Here is a 21,164-nt window from a genome sequence, read left to right on the forward strand (position 1 = left end):
ATACATAGTGACTAAAAGATCTTCTGTGTCTCCCAAACATAATTTAGGTAAATATGGATAGAATTATGGATATTAACTTTACTATTTGTTATATATAATTTAGAATCTAATACACACACGCCTTATTTAACTATATCTTAATTAGGGAAAAAACAGGAAAATATAAGAATTAAGAGCACAGATTTTACATCTGATTTCCTAAAATGCCAGTTCTAACTATTAGCTAAATGACCTTGGTCATGTTATTTAACCTCTCATTTAAATGAGAGGTTATGTGCCTCATTTCCTCATCTGAAAATGAGAATAACAGTATTTGCTTCATAAAGTTTTAAATATTCAAATGAAATACGCAAATGTTAACAGATAGTAAGCAGTATTACTTGCTATTTTTAAAATCCCATCTACCTATTTACAGTGCTCAAAATTTGAAGCACCTACAGTACCTCAAAATCATACTATACTATAGGAACTTGTATATCTAGGGGAGTTGTCACTCTCTCTTATCCATCCCACTACCAAATCTGATCCATTCTACCTTGGCATCTCTGAAATCAATTCCATTCTCTCCACTTCATTCCTTTATAAGAGCCCTCATTATTTCCTACAATGAAAAAGTGCGGCAGGGAGGGGTGGTGGATCCAAGAGGCAAACATGAAGAGAAAACATTAATATGTTGTACACTTGAATTTCAATGACCAGATTACAGATGTTAGTTTATTTTTAACTGTGAAGACAAAGAGGTAGGACAAGCTAGAAATTTGAGGGAAAAAAATATGACAACTATATTTTAGTGGACTTTATACCCCAGAATAACTGTTGGTTTAAGACATTAAAATGTAGTGTTCGTGGGGCACCTAGGTGGCTCAGTCAGTTGAACATCCGACTCTTGATTTCAACTCAGGTCATGATCCCAGGGTTGTGGGATTAAGCCCTGTGTTGGGCTCTGTACTAAGCATCTAACATGCTTAAGATTCTCTCTCTCCCCCTCTGCCTCTGCTCTTGTGCTCTAAAATAAATAAAAAATAAATAAATAAAATAAAATACAATGTAGTGTTTGCACTGTTACCTCACAATCAAGCAGGGTCTACAGAACAAAGGGCTATGTGTACACAGAAGAGAATTCTCTGCCTATACAGACATGTCGAACAAGGCTCAAGAAAACTATATGGATATTTAAACCAGACCAGTGGATATTTTAAAGAAGTAGGGGAGTTCACTAGGAAATGAGGACATTCTGGGAAAAGGGATTATGAATGTATGGTGTGGAGGGAGGGGGGAGTGGATGGACAAGGAAGGGGACCCTCTTAGCTTGAGAGTTTGACCTGTATTCGACAAGAAACTGAGACAAAGAGTTTGCAAGTTGGGAAATGATATGACCATATCTGTATTTCAGAAACCGAGTATTAGTTTTCTGAATTTTGGGAATTGGGTAAGAAGCTACCACAGGTGAGAGATGGTGACCTAAGTTAGGACAGTGAGAGAAGGACATGGTGACTGACTAGATGGGTGAGGAAAATGGGATGGGATACAGCATGATCAGACATGGATAGTGAGGCCATTAAACCAGATTGGGAGCCTAAGAACAGACTTGGTTCAGTAAGTATCTTATCTTTTACAATAGGTCTTAAAAGATGGCGGGGTAAAAACTGACAATGGTATAGACATGGTAGTAGGATTTATTACTAAAGAGATTAGGAAGAAGATGCTCAATGTATTCAAAAGGCTTCAGGCATAGAAGAGAACATTGATTTGTTTAGCAAGACTGTAAATGTACCATGTATAACGTTCCACTCAATATTCCTGGCTTATTAATTGAAATATATAATTCATTTAGATGACTACAAATCTCAATTTTAAGGTTTATAGTTTTAGTTAAGTCTTCATCAAATGATCTTTGATTTGATGAAGGCTTTTATCAATTTATGAATAGAAAAAATTAATACTGTACAAAACCAAAAGCCTTCCTAGGCTTAATGAGTATCTTGGGGCAAAATATTCAGTAACAAACTTGTGTTGTACAATAAACCATAACATATAAAAATCATTTGCCCACAAAGTGTCAAATAGTGTCTTTACACTTGCTTCTTTTCCTCCTTATCTGAAGCCTTTTGTGACCAAGGCAGTAAATATCTTGCATCCTATTTTCTCATTTCTTTAGGATTAAACAAGTAAGTACTGCTATGGTGACACCACTGCCAGTGTTTACTTCACATTCTTTTATTAACATCTAGTCTAAAGGAAAATTTATCTATTAAAAATCAGCCAAAACTACTATAAGCAAAGTACAGATTCCTTCCTTCTTTTGTGAAAAGAACACCATTCTTTCTCAACTTCAACCTAAAATTTTCCATTTTCTTGTCTTCTCAAGTTTTTTCATCGCTCAAATCTGATCTTTACATTTCTATATAGGAATATAATGTTGGGATACGTTTGCTCTAAAGGCACAAGTAATTTTTCTACAACAATGTGGTCCAAGATACAAGCTGGCAAGTCTCACAGACTGGCAAAAAGAACCATAAAAAGCTAAAACAACATCAGAGGATTCTATTCACATTCTTAAAACAAGAAAAAAAGAGTGTAACAACCAAGCAAACTATTCCAGAAGAGCCTATTTTAGCCAACAGATTAGTCAAATTAAAGATGCTATTATTATTTTACATATAGCCCCAAGAGGTACAGTTAAAAAATTTAATCATTACAAAATGGGGGGGGGGGAAGGAAGGGAGGAAAAGGGGGAGAAACCAGGTCATTAATGTCCTTTTGGTATAAAGTATCAATATTTTGAATGGCTCTTTCCCAATAATACCACCAAGGCACGGTGCATGTCCCAGAATAGTTAAGCTACTATGGCTTAACTGCTGATAAAACTTGCAAAGATTTTTGGTAATTTTAAGTTATATACCTGCTATTAGAGAGATTTCAGCCATGGACTTCTCTGACTTATATACATGAGGACATACAAAAGCCAATTCCAGCAAAGGAATGACTAGGCACAGACTGTCCTAGACATTTCTTTAGAAACAGTCTCTGCAGTGCAAATCTATGAGCAAAACTCAAACCACTGTAAAGGGAACTAAGAGAAAAATTTCAGGTCACCTCAGACTTTGCTTTATTTAATACAGTGCACTGAAATAAAGCATTAATCATCTGACAGATTATGCAATTTTAAATTAAAAAGTTGAGCAGCACCACGTTCTCATAAAGTCACCAATGATATGTCATACACAAATATATTCCTAAATAGATCAATTAAGCAAGTGCACTTTTGTATCTTCATTTGAACATTTAAAAATGTACAATACTCAGAAACTTAAAAAATAAAAGCTGAAGTGCCCCCCAACACCTCCTCCCGCCAAGCCAATCACCTAGTTACCAGGCATTTACTACACTTCTTAGAAACTGTGCCAACAGTGATATGCAAAGGAGATGGCTACAGCATAAAGTGGAATCAGGGTTACCAAAAGTCCTGGTTTTAGCACTGTAAGTCTTGTGTCCCAGGAAATCCTTAGTTCTGAGCAAATCAAGGTAGTTGTTCATCTTAGTAGGAATACATCTTCATATGAATTTGCTTTCTGTTATGCTTCACAATCTTAAAGATACGAGAAGCTTCTGGGTGGCTCAGTCAGTGGAGTGTCTGACTCATGATTTCGGATCAGGTTATGATCCCAGGGTTGTGGGGTCAGGCTCCACCTTGAGCATGGTGCCTGCTTAGGATTCTCTCTCTCTCTCTTTTTTCCCTCCCACTCCTCTCCCCTGCTTGCACATGTGTGCACTCTCTCTTAAAAAAAAAAAAAAAAAAGAAAGAAAGAAAACAAAAGAAACTGCAAAGGCTTAGAAAACACCTTGCACAAACTTGGGGTACGACATAGCTTATCTTTTTCTGCAACAGAATCATACTCTTCTCTGAAATAAAATATGGAAATTAAAAACCAAATTGTGTGTGACACTATGCATAAGAGCCAAGTTGAGTGTTTATATGGTAACAGACAATATTCGTATAGCATTTACAATTTACTGTATATCTTGACATGAGTTTTCTCATTTGGATACAAGTCTAGGGACGTTTCTCATAAAGAAACACTGTCCCTTGCTTAATTAGGAGTACCTTTCATCTAATTAGTATTTGAACATGCCTTAAGTGAAAGTCACAATGAAGGTTACAAAGATGAACAAAACATACTTGGTCTCAGGAAGCTTACAATTTTGTAGGAAAAATGACATAAAAATATGAAAAATATCAAAAGAAACAAAAAATATTGTGAAAATCTGAAGACAGGTCAGGGAGAGATTTATGAAGAAGGAGGCAAATGACCAAACGGCACAGCACTTCAATAGGAAAGAACATACTAGAGAAAAGAAAAGTGAAAGCAAAGGCACAGAAGGCAACAAAATGTAGGAATATGAGTAGACTCCATAGGAAGCACAGTCTGAATGGATCTCAGGGTATAATGGGAAAATAAAAACAGCAAGAAGGTCTACATACAGTTAACATATATAGATCTCTGAGTTGGTCAAGAACCTTGTCTCATTTTTTTTTTTTTTTTATTTTTTTTAAATTTTTTTTTTTCCAACGTTTTTTATTTATTTTTGGGACAGAGAGAGACAGAGCATGAACGGGGGAGGGGCAGAGAGAGAGGGAGACACAGAATCGGAAACAGGCTCCAGGCTCCGAGCCATCAGCCCAGAGCCTGACGCGGGGCTCGAACTCACAGACCGCAAGATCGTGACCTGGCTGAAGTCGGACGCTTAACCGACTGCGCCACCCAGGCGCCCCCGAACCTTGTCTCATTTTAAAGAAAAAAAAATTTTAATGTTTATTTATTTTGAGAGAGAGAGGCAGAAACATAGGGAGACACAGAATATGAAGCAGGCTCTAGGCTCTGAGCTGTCAACATGGAGCCTGATGCAGGGCCATGAGATCATACCCTAAGCCAAAGTGGGATGATTAACCGACTGAGCCACCCAGGTAGCCCTAGAAACCTTGTCTCATTTTTATAAGCAACAGTCCTAGACATTTTGAAGAGAAACATACCAATATTGAAAAAACTAGAGGTACTTTTTAAATGAATAAAAATAGTTCTAACAGAAGGCTGGACAATACATCTAGAAATATTAAGCATTTTATTAAGATGATTTAAATATGGTCTACTTTTAAAATGCACCGGTTTGCAACAAAAACCTATAATGAGTTGATGAAAACTAAAATTAAGAGATCAGAAATAATGTACTGCGTGGAGGAAAGAAACTGCAAGAGACTGACAAAAAGTTAAGACAATCAGTAATTTCAGCTTCATTCTACAAGACTGTAGGAATACTATGTACCTACTATGTGCACACAGTGCAGATACCAGATATACACATCAAGGCTATTTTTTACAACAGGATGTTAACTTTGATGCCATAGCATGTGACATCCAAAGCATACTGAGATTACTTTTAGTTAATACCGCTACCACACAACATGGCACCACTTAGGGTATTTGCGTTAAGATCTCACTTATATTGACAAATGAGGCAGATTCCTAGGGCAGGCCATACTTTTCCTCAAAAAGCTGCTTTGGATCCATCCAAGTACATAATACTCAGTTATGACTTAAATATCTCATGGCCAGGGATCTAAGTGTGAAGTTAATTGCTGCATAACCAGCACTTAACAGTTGGAATACAGAATGCAATTATTTGTTGAATGAATCAAAACCAGTTTCTTGCCCTAGGGTCTGGCAAACTCCAGACCTCAGGTCAAATCCCATTTACTGTCTGTTTTTTTATAATTAAAGTTTTGTTGGAACACTGCCACGCAATTGCATATTGTCTACGGTTGCTCATACTACAATGGTAGAGTTGAATGGTTGTGACAGAGACTGTATGGTTCACAAAGGCTAAAAATTTATGATTTGGCACTTTACAGAAAAAGTTTGCCGATACCTGCTCTATAAGCTAGAACCTCGAAGTAAGGATAGATCTTGTCCACTAATTCACTGGTGGCCAACGGGTTTTAGCTCAAACAACAACTCAAAATATCCTGGAGTGCAGTGTTGAGAAGGATTCTGAGACCAACTCCGGTCTCAAAGGGAAAGATTACAGTTCTTAATTATCAATGACTACTGTGGTTTAGGAGGAGAAATAGGGTTGTAACTCTAAAAACACTGAAAACTTCTGTTGCAGAAAACTTTATTTTAAATAACTAGCACTGCTGTTTGATAGTTTACAAAGATGTATTAATTAGCCACAAAATAATATGCACACTCTCTCCCCCCAAAAAACGTGAAAGGAATCACTGAGAATGGTTTGCCTGAATGCTGAAGACTGTCTACCAAAAACAATGACTTTGGATTCTGGCATAGTTGCTGATGCTCATTTTTACAACATTCATTCATTCATCATTCATTCATTCAATATTCATTCATTATTCACTTGGTCAACAGATTCAGTTGTTTAGAACCATTCCTAAGGATGATTAAACAGTGTTACCAGGGGAACCTATGGCAAGAAAATAAGCCCCCAACATACCCCAAAACTCAATCAAGCTTTAAAGATAAAACTGAAAAGGGCATGTTGGGTAAAGTACATTTTTACATTTGAAGCTAAATTAAATCTGCCCCCTTTGATTCTGGAAGTAGTTAATAGAGCAAACAGTTTAACATTAAAGGATTCATGCCACTGGAGCTCTGCAAAGTTTCCCTTTAGATTATTTTAGAAAATTCCTTTGTTGGGGCGCTAAGTGGCTCAGTTAAGCATCCAACTTTGGCTCAGGTCATGATCTCACTCACGGCTTGTGAGTTCGAGCCCCACATCAGGCTCTGTGTGGACAGCTCACAGCCTGGATCCTGCGTCTTCCTCTCTCTCTCTCTGCCCTACCCCTGCGTGTGTGCGCGCACGCTCTGTCAAAAATAAATATTAAAAAAGAAAATAAAATTCCTTTGTTTGCTGGACCTACCACAAGTACTTGCACCCTAGCTATAAAGGAGGCTGGGAAAACTAGTCTCCAGCATTTTTATTTTCTACAAAGCAAGTTGTTAAACAGGACTTATTTAGATCTGTGTCTTTTCGGGGCGCCTGGGTGGCTCAGTCGGTTAAGCGTCCGACTTCGGCTCAGGTCACGATCTCGTGGTATGTGAGTTCGAGCCCCGCGTCAGGCTCTGTGCTGACTGCTCGGAGCCTGGAGCCTGTTTCAGATTCTGTGTCTCCCTCTCTCTCTGACCCTCCCCTGTTCGTGCTCTGTCTCTCTCTGTCTCAAAAATAAATAAACGTTAAAAAAAAAAAATTTAGATCTGTGTCTTTTCAGACACTGGTCTCTCTAAAGGTAAATGTGAACACACACATCTGTGTATCTATAAAAGACATTTTAAGGCAGATATTACATTTCTGTTAGATGTACTCTGGCCCATATAGGCCACACCCCAGAACGACAGGAAGTAAGGAGCCATGCATGGGATATGGGAAGAGGTAACAAAACCACTGCGGGGAATGGTGACAAGGAGGGTCTCAAGATCAGATCAAATTTAAATCTGAAGACCCAGAAGCCTACAAGAGCTAAGGTATTACAGCAGTGGTTATCATATTGATGACCTCTCATCATAGTAGGGATTTTAAGTGTTTGTGTGTGAGTGCGCATAAGTCTTTAAAAGCACTTCTGAAAGACTCTGATAAAACCTCCTTGTTCTTCCTAAAGTCCCTAAGACCTACATTCCTAGCAAAGAAAGGTCAGTTCACCACAGACTGTCTTACTCATCTTTTTGCCTTCAAATAACTGTCCGCCAATTTAGTAAAGAAAAAGAGGGTCTCTCTGTTCCTCAGGTCTCCAGAAATCAGATTCTTCAGTAATTTAAATAACTTGCTCTCAATGTCTTAACTTTCACAAGTCACAGAAAAAGAGAAAACAACCACTGCAAAGAGATTACCATTATTGGAGGTAAGAAAGCTAATGATGTATTTTTCTGTTCCTAGGTGAAGTCACATCTTCTCCAAGTTTGCTGATTTGTCATTTCAGAATTTAATACTAACACCAAAGATGCTTAATAAAGTCTTCTGAACAGGTTGCAGAATCAGATAACTACAACCACAGAGACATCCCTATTTGTTAGATACAATATCTGCTTTCATATATTTCAAGCAAATGCTACACTAAGTACAGTTTATGAGCTGTTAGGGTAGAGGTAAAAGAAATCAGAAGTGAGGTGCTTTAGTACTAGCAGGTAAATTAGAATTTAAGTTAAGGGTAGATTCCAGAACAAACCAAACCTGTCTTCATAAATGGAAGAACACCACGACTATTTCTTTTAATATAAACACTCAAATTTTACAAAACACCACCATCTATAAGGATGGGGGAACATTTTTTTTAAAACGTAATTTTACAATCTGTTTCAACATAAGGCTGAATTCAGAAACAGAATTAGTGTCTTCCATGAAAGAAGGAATAAATGACTGCAAAAAATATTTTATTTCATTGTACTGTTAACCTCCTAACTAGGATTAAATGACAAAGCTTAATGTGACTGCCCTCAAATGCATTTGAAACCATAAGAGGAATGCCATGATTTAGACTGTGGGTTCATAATTTGCATGACTAAGTTACATTCTAAATGAAATTTCAAGCCCAGGACATTCCTAATGGAAAATTCCCTAGTAAACCTGCCAAAAGTTCAGAGGAGAAAAATTAACCAACTGACAAAAAAAAACAGTGGAAGCAGAGGTACTTCCCATAGTTTTCTCTTGTAATTTTAGTATCTCAATCTAAGTAAGCAGCAGTTTATGCTAGCTGCTTAATGCCAACACTGGTTTATGCAACTAATTGTTTTATGAAGTTATTTTTAACTAATTTAAGTTCTTCCTTTTACACTTTGCCATGGCCAGTTTGTTCAAAGATGCTTCTCAGTTATTGAGTAAAATAAAGTCCATTTAGAAAAATAAAATGCATGCCACACTTTGGAAGCCACAAATAATGCTTGTATTTGGCTTTCTCATACATTACTCACTTACTTGCATAATTAGTAGGTCAGTAAGTACTTTTTTTTTTTTTTTTTTAAAGTAGCTTCAGAACTTGCCTGTCTTGGCAATTCTAAGAAATAGAAGTCAGTATCCAAAAAATAGCATATACATGTTTGCATTCTTGGACATTCGTATATACCAAATGAATGGAGAAAAGCAATGAGAACCAAAGTTTGGGTGTTAATTAGGTTGTTAGAATAAGGAGTGCACATGGGGAAACCACAAAAAGTATGCAGGGACTTTCTGTAATCAATTCTGAGTTCCAAAGAAGCATCTTCAGATATTTCCTTCCTTCCTTGTCAAAAACAAGTGATTCCATCAAGGATTTCTATTTTTTATATATTTATGTATTTTGAGAGAAAGAGCATGTGTGTAAGAGAGCATGCATGCATGGGCAAGGCGGGGGAGAGGAGAGAGAGAATCCCAAGCAAGCTCCACACTGCCAGTGCAGAGCCCAACTCATGACTCAATCCCAAGAACTGTGAGATCATGACCTGAGTTGAAATCAAGGGCTGGATGCTTAACCGACTGATCCACCCAGGCACCACCCACCCTGCTCCGGATCAAGGATTTTTAGAGATCAAGTCAGCCCTATATAGTATTCCTATTCCAACCTCGTATTGTACTCTTACTTCACAATTAAATGTATCATGTAATTTTTAGAAACCTTATGAACTGGGAGACAAACTACATTATATCTTAAAAGACTTTAAAAATCTACTAAGAAATTGTGGCTAATATATGAGCTGTCAATCATTAAACATTTTTTAAAAAACCACTTATTATGTTCCAGGCACCAATATACACAAATGAATCTTCACTATTTCCAAACATTTAACTGGATTCTAAGGAATTAGGTGGTTTTCCCATTCCTTAAGAGACTCATCACCCTAAACAGGGCATTCCAGCCTGAATCTGTGTCGAAAAGAATTGCTTGGCAGAGACTGTTTCTAAGCTAATGTTTTCAGACCCTGATGTCCTCCCCAAAGACACAAAGTAATAAAGAGTAAAGTCTTTCTAACAATTTTAGATCCATTTTTCATAGAAGATATAATTTTTTTACAGAGCAAAACCTCACCTAAGTACTACCATGAGGCTATTTAAAGTTTTTATTCATCCTATTCAGTGTGACTATTCATGTTTCACTTTAGAAATATTAAGAGTTTGAATACTCTTACTAATATTCAAAACAAATCTTTCCACAAAATTCTGAATTCCAAAACACCTGGGACCAAGAATTCTAAGTGAGGGATTCTGGGCCTATAATTCATTTCATAAACATCTATGATAGCAAAACACTTCTTTGAAAAACTTTGCATTTTCTAATTTCTGTATTGTTGCCTACCCTGATTCACTGATGGTCTAAACCTTACGTTCTCTCTTGATATCATGTATAGATCATACCCACCTCATTTTTTAGGTCTTTTTGGACTAGTAGAGCCTAAGATTTTTCACTATTCCTCCGACTCTATAACCATTTATCTCTATCACTCATTTGGGTATCAATTATTATTATTTTGAACTGCTATTTAAATTTCAGATTAACTTTTCATGTCTTTGCTAAAACCTTTTGTGCATAATTATGTGATTTAATTCTAACATATAGTAACTGAGAACAATTAGCTCTCAATAACATTCAGTCAGATGAATGAGTCCTCAAGAGACAGATGCCCTAAATAATGAAGAATTATAGTTGGAAACAGATATAACACTTAAAAAAATTAGTGTAAATGGTCTATGATGGGAACTGATAAACTACGGAATACTTTATGTATTTTTCTCATTAAAACAAAAAATTGTTGAGCACTATGTGCCAGTTACTGGGCTAACCATTTGAGATTGTGGTGGCAAAGTGACATGGTATTCCTGGCCTCCTGAAACAGTTTAGAGGGCAAGAGAGAATAAGTGGATAAATGTTAATTACTGATTATGATAAGAGCTATGACGACAATAAACGGGATACTCCTTTATATAAGGTGATCAAGAGAAACTTCCCTGTAAATGTACAGCTGAGTTAAGATATAATGTTGACACTGAGTCAGAACTACAGAGAGCGGGAGAAAGATCACACTAGAGAGTAGCTGTAAACCCCAAATCTCAAAAGATGGTAAAGGGCTTGTTGGGTCAAGATCAGAAAGAAGTTCAGTACGGATAGAGCTTTGTTAACAATGGAGAAGAGATAAAGTTGTGAAATAAGCAAGAACTGGATCTGGTTTCTATTTTAAGACACTGGGGGCGGGGGGGGGGGGGAATTGGGACTGGAGGATACTACATGATCTGATTTACATTTTTTTTTTTTTTTTTTTTTTTTAATTCTAGGTGTAGACTGAGCTAGATGAAGACAAGAACTGAAACAAGTTAGGAAGCTCCTGTAGGAGTCAAACAAGAGAGGACTGGCTTAAACAAGAGTTAATACCACAGAAACACAGGATTTTAGCGCTCAAAAAGACCTAAACAGCCATTTAATCAAACTTGCTTCATGGAAAGATAAGTCCTAAGAGAGAAGTTAACTTGTTCAAGGTTTTACAGCCAGTGTCAGAGAGAAGCCTGAGACGCTTAGGTCAAAATTATAATCACTAAGCCACGCTACTTAACAGGCTGGAATCAAAGGTCTAGCAACTACTGAAAACTAGCACATCATTCCTCAAATTTACCCCTCAAGCTTCAAGTCATCAGCTAAAGCTTATGCGAAAAGTAAGTGTCAATTTGAGCACCTGAAGGTTCAGAGGAAAGTACATAAAGGGTCTGTCTGTTGAGGAATAAAAGTACTCTCAGCTCACACTGCTTAGTGACGGAACTTTTACTTTAAACCCCACACTCTCAGATAGTTAATATTAATTTATCTTCTACCTAGGACCCTTTCTTTGGTAGACAAGATGGATTAATCACTAAAACATCACAAATGCTTTTCAAAGTGTTTATCATTCCTGTTCAATCAGAGCTCTAAAGTGAATGCAGTTAACAGTAGTCTTGATCATTAGAGAACGTCTTAATCATCTTCCTTACTCTTTTCTACACTATTTCCTGCCCTTCTACCTCTTCACTGCCTATTATCACCATCATCACTTTCATGTCAACAGAAAAATGTTATGAATGCTCTTCTGTTCTTAAAAGCTTGCACATCCTGTCTTCTCTTTGTTGAAGATGATGAAGGTGACAGGACTTTTGAAAGAAAAAAATGTATAAGAAAATCTAAAATAGAGGAAATTTCATACAAATTTTTTTTTCAGCTAGCAACTAAAACTGCATAAGCAATAGCCAGTGCTATTAACTGTGATTAATTTGGGTGTCCTGAACCTAAAATATAATCTCAGTATGTTCCTTAGTTCAGAACAGCTGACCAGGTAATTGTTTAATATAAAGAGAACTAAAGCTTCCTATTAAATTCCCTCCCCCTCACTGTGGAATTAGCTTTTGTAGGCAGGAGTTCTATAATGCTTACTCCTCAAAGCTACCCCAAAGTTAGCATTTTTACACTTACTCCTCTACACCCATCCACGCCTCTGCCTCTTCCTCTTCTGTCAACGCTGTTCTTTCAAACAGTGGAACTCAGACTCACTACTCTTCACAGAACACATCCATTTTATTATCTCTAGGGAAATAACTGGCACTAAATTTCTAAGAAATTAAGTACAGTATAAGCTACAACTTACCCACCTTTCATAATCTGAAACTTATTACTTGAACTGAATGCAGATTAGCCTAAAACTCCTTTAAAATTTGGAACTGGGGTGCCTGGGTGACTCAGTCGGTTAAGCGTGTCTGACTCTTAGTTTTTGCTCAGGTCATAATCTCCCCATTTGTGAGTTCAAGCCCCACATCATGCTCTGTGCTGACAGTGCAGAGCTGCTTGGGACTCTCTCCCTCTCTCTCAAACATAAATAAACTTTACAGTAAATAAAAAAAATAAAAGATTTGGAGCTGTTCTATGACATGAAGTTTATAAAAATCCTTAACAAGGATTGCTACAACTGTTCCTAAACAAGCATGAAAGAAGAACTTTCAGAAGAACTTACATTTGTTTTAAAGGTATCTACTAAAGGGGCTCTTGGGTGGTTCAGTCGGTTGAGCATCGGAATCCTGATTTTGGCTCAGGTCATGATCCCAAGGCCGTGGGATCTGCATTTGGGTCTATGCTAAGTGGGGAGCCTGATAAAGACTCTCCCCCTCTTACCTTCCCCACCTTGTGCATGCTAAAATTTAAAAAATACATACATTTTAAAATGTATCCACTAAAGGTAGACAACACAGCATTCTCAGGTCAAAGAGACATTATTAAACTTGAAATGAGAAGAAAATTGATAGCTTTACTACAGGAAAGCTACTAAATATTCTAAAATCATGAAAGTCAACTATTAAAAAAACTACCTTAAGGTTATGTCAGAATTTGGGCACACGTACAATCTATGTAGAGATGAATTACCAGGTGTACAAAACAAATATTAAAACCAAGAAGTAGGCTTAAAAAATAATAATCAGCTAATCTGTTACTATGATCAAAAGTTGAATGGAATGCTCAAGAAGCCTATTAAAAAAGTTAACCTAAAATGACTACATATTAATAAGAGATTTCAAGATGAAGCACATGAAAACATTGCTTCACATTTATCTATGGTTCCTATTCTTACATTCCCCTCCAACATAAATCAAAGATGGTAAACACTGAGAACAAAGCATGGAAAAATGAGTGTACAAAAAGGTGAGTAATAACCACACAGATGGAAACATTTAGCAGCCTTAAATGTCGATATTCTCTTTTGATACTACACCAAAACTTGACAACTGGTTGCAATATACTGGAACGGAAACCTTACCAAAAAACTTTAGATCTGCCGAAATATTAAAATCCATTGGTTTAATGGAAGGATTTCTTACCCACGCATGATTTTGTAACATCATGCATTGGTCACTTAGAAAACGCTTGTACAGAGTTATGTGGATCTTCAAATGTTGACACATTATATATTCTTTTTAAAAAACTATCTTCTTTAACATCACTAATATCATCAGAAAAATTTTTCTAAATATTGGGAAGCTGTCAAGAGCACAGTGGCTGATATAAATTTTCCAAAATTCTAATTTTCACTTGAAAACTGGAACTTTATCATTGACCATAAATACTGTTGATCCTTTCCTTAAAGCAACAGGCTCATTTTGTTTATTATGGAGAAAATGTCTCCCCAGTACCCAAGTCTGAATAACTGTAGTTTTTCAGGGATTCTTTAAAGTAAAAATGGTATTCATGAAAAAAGTGGCTGGTTCAGCTTGCAACTCAAATTACGCAAATGCTTTTCCTATAGACAACTGTTATATCTTCAATATGCCAGCAAAAATAGTGTTTCAAGCAATCTTTTCATTCTGTCATAGTATATTGAAATAATATGTACAAGAGCCAAGATTTGATTAAAAAACAAAAAAACAATTTTTTTTTGTTTTTTTACTTCTTCAAGTGCATTTAGGTGAGTGAAGTTTTTTGTTTCTGGTTTTTGTTTTTTTGTGCATGGCAGTGAAGAATACAATGACTACGAATACAGTGTGGTGCTCTGACTTGACCGGTTCTAAGGTGCCCTAAATTTTACCCACCACTGCTTTCGTACCATTGGTACACATGTCAACGCAGTAAAAAAGGTAAAGAACATCTCAGTATTATTGTAAAATCAGTTTTGAATGTGCAGACTCCTGAAAATGTTCACGCAACCCCAAGGATTCTTTGGAGCATACTTTGAAAACCACTGAGCTAGACAATTTGTTACGCTGTTCACAATCACAATGATTTTGTCTTAGTCCTTACTCATACATTAATAACAGTCTTAAAAATCAACTTCAGCTGGAAGAAGCAATGCTACAGAGGAATAAAAGTTTTATAGAACAAGAACGAATACTACATTAGTATAGTCTCTATAATAATTTACGGATAATACTCCACTTAATCCTCAACAACCCAAGGGATGCCTGGGTGGCTCAGTGGGTTAAGCATCTGACTCAAGTCATGATCTCACAGCTGTGAGATCAAGCCGTGTGTTGGGCTCCAAGCCCTCTCCCCCTGCCCCTCATCGGTGTGTGCACTCTCTTAAAAAAAAAAAAAAAAAAAAAAAAAAATCCTCAACAACTCTAATATATGTTATTTTTCCCACTGAGGAACCACGAGTAGGAAAACTTCAGAAAGGGAAGTACAAATTTTGCCTAAAACTTCACTGTACTGGTGGAATTATAAGTCATATTGTCTTCTTTGTATTCTTCTGCATTCTAAAACACTTTAACAAGAAAATTAAAAAGACAAACATTTAAAAATGCAGCCAATCTTACCAATACAAACCCAGTGCAATTTCAAGTTGAAGAATTTCAAGAGCAGAAGAAAATATACACATATTTATATACTTCATCCCTATCCTTATTATTTGTACAGTATAGAATTCAAGATTACCAAAGGATTCCTCAGTTTTGTTATCAAGTAACTTAAACATAACTTATAAATCTTAGAAGTAGCAGCTATAACTTTGTTAGCATAAAATAATAATATTCTCACTGCAACCTTAAAACACAAGGTAACAGTTGGATGGAATATGCATACCACTTTGACACCAAAAACCTATTAATTAAACAGTTTATATTTACAGTTTTTATTTTATCGATATCCTCAGTTCCATTAACTTTCAGAAAGTCTCCCAATTTTTTTTTAGAATAAAGTGACTTGGAAAAATATATTCCAATGTATAAAACTTTAGAAGTATAAATTTTAGAAGACACAGATAATTAGAACTTTATTTTATATAACATTTTCCATTTCCTTTCCAGAAGCCTTTGCCAAAAACTGCTATTACACAGACAAAACAGATTTTCTTTCATCTTTTTTCTCTTCCCACAAAGCAGAGGAAAGCAACAGGTAATCTACCAGTGAGGCCATCAGTTCTGTGTATGTTTTCAAGAAAAAGTTATTTAATGAAATGCTAAGTTTTGAATAAGAAAAAATGTCTATTTTGTTAAAAGTACATATTTACTGATAAATTTTCAGAGCAAGTACTGAAAAATTCAGCAAGATCTATAATGTAGTGAAGGTGCTGATTCCAAGTCAATAATTTAAAGCAATCAAAATTATTTATAACTGTTTTAAATAGATGTTCTCTTCCTTTAATATCTTTATTGAGTCTATCTGTACAACAGTTAAAAACATTCAATTCCTCACCACTGGAAAAAACTACCTAGCAAATTATCTCCTAAGATCAGAATCCAGTTTAAATTTAAAAGGTCTCACTGGTTACATACATTAAATATATAAGGTATATAAAGGAGCTTATCTACAAAATTATAAAATAGCATAACTACAAGAGTAAGCTTTAGAAGCCAGCTCAATGTAAAAATCCAGAATCAGAACATTAATTACTCTCTGTGGTTAGAAAGACTAAGATTCTTAATTTAAAAGTAAACATATTTCTAGTACTCAAGTACCTCAAATACAAATAATTTTAATCATAGTTATATTCCAGATACTGTTCTGCATAATAAAAACCAGATGGAAATTCTGCAGTTCATGTTGCAAGTATTTTTTCTTTTGGTAATTTAAATATTATTTAAAACCTGGTACATTTCCCTAAATGTTCATTTCTTTCTTTTATAAATTTAAGGTTCCTTAGAAACAGTTTAAAAATTCTTGATCCTGTGTTAATGCAGAACAAAAATTCTTTTTAAATTGCTACTGAAATAATAATCACTTGCTATATACCCTTAATTTGACTAACATCAGGAATAAACACATCAAAGCTAGCAAGTATGGAATACTGGTATTTCTTTTTGTTTGGGGCACATTTTAAAAAGTTATTTTAATTCTTTAAAGGCAGCACAAAAATGGTTCTTCTTTAAATGTCTTTAAAACAGAAATTCCATGGGGTACCTGGATGGCTCAGTCCATTAAGTGTCCAACTGTCAATTTCAGCTCAGGTCATGATTTTATGGTTTGTAACATCAAGCCCCACATCGCTCCATGCTGAGCATGGAGCCTGCTGGGAATTCTTGGTCTGTCCCCCGCCACCCCCCCCCATGGTCCAGGTGCATGCTCTCTCCTCCCACCCCCACCCCCAAAAAGAGAAATTCTATGGAAAAGGGATTGGTCTTAAAATCCAGTGTTCAACTAGGCTCAAAGTATAGCAAGCCAGTCTTTATTGCAAATGGATAAATTCATTCTATTTTTTGTAGCTACTGCTTCCAATGTATTCATGAGATTTCCAAAGAATTAATAAACTAAAGACTTAAGTTCTCAAATGGTAATTAGTACCTTTTGATACTACTGCAAAATATCTAAGAACACTGAAAAATATTTGGCTTCAGCCCAAGTGTTTCAGCACATGGTACTCCTGTTTATTGAAAAATTTGTTCAATGTTATAATGAATCATTGCATCAGCCAAAATATCTGTTCCTTAACTTTTTCTAAAAGAAATTTAACTTAAAAAGGCTAATAGTAAAAACTTCAGCCTAATCTCTTAGACCATGGAGTCCTCAAAAATGGTAAGAGGGGAAACATAATCAAGGCACATATTTAATCACAACTTTATGTGGTCTTACAAAGTTTAAGATAAATCTTTATCAAGTTTTCTCTAGACTGAACATGTGACATCACTGTCATAACAAAAAAAGAGCACTTTTGAATATTTAGTTCACAAAGACTAAACTATTCCTGGTGTGTCAAATTTAGACAGCACAGATCAATACCCACTGTCTTTATATATACACATATACACGGGAACATGTTATTGTAAGTCTAGGGAACATGTTATTGTAAGTCTAGGAAAATGACACATGTGTATCAATAAGATCTTGGTATTATTCAGTAATAAAATTACCTATTTAAAATCACACATTTGGGAAAAAACTAAATATCCGTGTAAAACAGTGAAATTTTCTTTGTATCCAGATCTAGTTCACACATTAATTTTACTCCCCTAACAAATATTTATCAAATACCTACAACAAAAGTCAAAACTGAACGAGCAATCTCTCATCCCAATCTCAGACTTTCTACTTAAAACAACATGTATAATTAGTTACCATGTTATCAATCTCTGCACAGGCCTTCTACCAGTCTTGAATTACACTGAAGATACACTTAATATGATATTTATGTACATGATCAAAGTTTTAGGATTAATTCTTCATTACAACTCAATAGATGCCCCTTAGCATGGAGGCTTACTTTCCTTTCATATAGCAAAGAGAAATGTTGGAATTTTATAGTTAAGGATTATCTTGAGGATAAAATGAAAATCAGTTTGTAAAATTAAAAGGATCCCAAAGCCAATGTGTTAATGTTTATTTTTGAAGGAAGACAAAGTGCTCTCCAAACAGTCTCTCTTAAATGTTTACTACAATTAATTTTTCTACCTAAATGCTAAACCCTTATGTGCAAAGGCAAGGTTCTCAGAACTAAGATTATAATGGTGAGTGAAATGGATCAGTTCCTCCCCTCATTATGCTTACATTTAACAAACTGGTATTATCTATGTGCAATGTACCACGTACATGTGCAATGTACGTGCTTTGGGGCATACAAAGAAGACATCCTGTCCTTGGACTTTACAATTTAGAGTAAAAGATAACAAAAATCATACGAATAATGACAACAGAACAGTAGCAGAATGTTGGAAGTGATAGGTGTCACAGCAAGAGAGGACTTTCCTGGAATGGAGCAGGGGGGTATTACGGAGAGAATGCAAAAGACAGAGCAGTTATTTTCATGCCCCCATCACATTTTTTAAATTCAGCCAGTGTATTATTGGGCTCTTCAGTTGTATTGATACCTCGAACATTAAAACAAAACTGGCTACAGGTGTTTTAAAGATCTGCTTTGGGGCTTCCTCAGATAAGACAACATCACAATTTATTGTGAATGCCAAACAAGAAAATCCAAGTGAAAACACTTGGTGCAGTGCAGAGTTTAAAAGCAAAGATGGGCTCAAGTAAGACACTCATTCAGGGTTCTGTGTCCTTAAAGTTATTTATTTAACCTCCGTGACTGTCAATTTCCTCTCCTAAAATCTGGAAATGAAACTACCCAAGTGGTTCTTCCACACTATTTGACTAAGGTACCAATCGTTTTGTGTATGATTACTATCCTGTAAAAATGTAATTCACTATAAAAATACTTTATTTCTTCTTCCAGTTTCTCTACTACATACTGTCCTAAAAGTCCGCAAGGCCACTAACTAATCTTATCTTTTCTAGGCCTCAGTTTCCTCCTCCATAAAATGAGAGGGTGGGACTGGATGACCTAAATAGTCCCTTCCGGCTCTTAAAAAGTCCCATGACTCCGTTATGACTCAAATACTATTCAAGAGTCAGCTTTCAGGAGTGATAGGACTTTGAAGTTAAATGAACATCTCCCTTCTTTTAGTTACTTCTTGCTAAGATAAGGTTTTGTTGAGCAAGTCTAAACAGCTTTCTAATTACAAAAAAGTCAAAAATTTACAAGTTAGAAGCTTTAAGTTGTAAGTACTCGATATATATTAGATGCTACCAGCAAAACAAAAATCCAATTAGACTGAATTAATTTTAAAATCACGATGTTCATTTAGTGTCAACTTCTACCCCGTTAAAAATGTAATTTCCCGTTACTGTAATACAGAACTGCTTATGTTCCTTCCGAACAAGAGTTGCAGGGCAAAAATGCTTTGCTAAACTAATAAATGTGTGGGGCGGGGGGGGGGGGGGGGGTGGCGGCGAAGGGGAAGCAAATCTTGTACTTAAACTCGCAAGGATGATCTTTTCTCCAAAAGCCATCAGTTTTCAGTAGAAAAATCCAAATGGCCCAGTTAACTGGGGACAGTTTTAAATAAAATTCATGGTGCTGACAGTTTTAAGATTAGACACATCGAGATGGCGAAAAAGAGAAGACGACAAACTTCCTGGATTTTGTCTCCCTCTGTAAGAGAAAAGAGATTTCCTCTTGCTGACGAAAGGAAAGGCCCCTTTAACAGTTTTTCCCTACGCGGTGGCTGCTGCCAGACTAGGTGGGGCTCCCTCCGCTGCCTTCCTCCTGCCACTTCCCGCAACAAATGGAGCAAACCAGTCCCGTTTCAGGCAAACTTTTTCCCTGTCAGGCTGGAGCCTGCAGGGCGCCGGGGAGTGGTTTCCCCGAACGCTCCCCGTCCTGGCTCGGGGCTGGGGGAAGCTGGGTCTTCTCAAAGGACAACTTTCTGGTTTCCGTTCTAACTTCCACCCACACCCAGGAGGGCACAGGGGTGGCCAGCGAAGGGGCTCCGGCGCGGGGTACTAGTGTTCCGGGGAGCCCGGCGGGGGACGGCGGGCAGCGGGAGAGGCTGCGGCGGCCGCGGGCAGGAGGGAGCGAGCGGGTGGTGGGGGGGGGGGGGGTCCTCGGGCTCTCACTTCCTCCGCCATATTTCAGACATTTGACCCCTTCCGCAAAGCGCGCTGTTCCCCGGCGGCGGCGGCGGCGGCTCGTCCCCGCCGGCCCGGGAGGCAGCGCGTTCGCCGGCCGGCCGCCGGGCCCTCGCACCACCTGCCGCGCGCCGTGAAGCCGCCGCCGCGGCCGCCAGGGTCCCTGACCGCCGCGCGCGCCCCGCCCGGCCCGCGCCGCACCCCACCCGCTCCCCTCAGCCGGCGCCCGGCCCCCGCCCCGCGCGGCCGCCGCCACCGCCGCCGCTCCCCTCAGCGGCCACGCACACACTCTGCGAACCTCTCACGCTGTCACCGGGTCCCCGCAGCCCGCGTCGCCCCGTGCCTTGCGCTCCCTCCGGGTCGCTGCTCCGGCGCCACGGCGGTCCTGCCGCTGCCGCCGCCGCCGCCGCTCGGGCTGGTTTACACGCCTGACTCTGGGCGAGGTTTGGCGGTGTCGCCTTGACGTCAGGCGTTCAGCCTCGCTCTCGCTTCCGTCCGCGGGCGGGGCGCGCGGGTGCGCGGCCGAGGAAGGGGCGGGGCCGCGGGGCGGAGCGAGGGGAGCCGAGGGGGCGGGGCCTTGCGCGCCGCCGCAGCGCAGGCCGGACCCACGCGGCGCCCTTCGCGGCAGCGTCTTCTCCGCGGTGTTTCTCTCCCTGCTCTCGTCCCCCTTTCAGCTTCGCCTGGGCCACCTGGTTCGGGACCCATAGGCGTGTCGGCTTCCCTGACTTCAGCGGGTTACATGGTGCGAAGGGCTTAGAAACCCTTCGAAACTTAAAAGATGCCTTTA

General features: G+C 38.0%; 1 protein-coding gene across 2 annotated transcripts in view; it reads right to left on the bottom strand.

Moving 5' to 3' along the window:
• The window catches only part of RAP1B (RAP1B, member of RAS oncogene family), a 45,637-nt gene extending 24,753 nt beyond the window's left edge, over positions 1 to 20,884 (bottom strand). For both annotated transcript variants that reach the window (XM_053896002.1, XM_019455042.2), the window contains exon 1: positions 20,676 to 20,884. The gene's annotated coding sequence lies outside the window, so the exon portion shown is untranslated. The remainder of the gene's footprint in view (positions 1 to 20,675) is intronic.
• Positions 20,885 to 21,164: the final 280 nt, after the last annotated feature.

This window comes from Panthera pardus, unplaced genomic scaffold (genome assembly GCF_024362965.1).
Source record: "Panthera pardus isolate Hobbes unplaced genomic scaffold, ASM2436296v1 HiC_scaffold_6, whole genome shotgun sequence".
NCBI classification, from domain to species: Eukaryota; Metazoa; Chordata; class Mammalia; order Carnivora; family Felidae; genus Panthera; species Panthera pardus.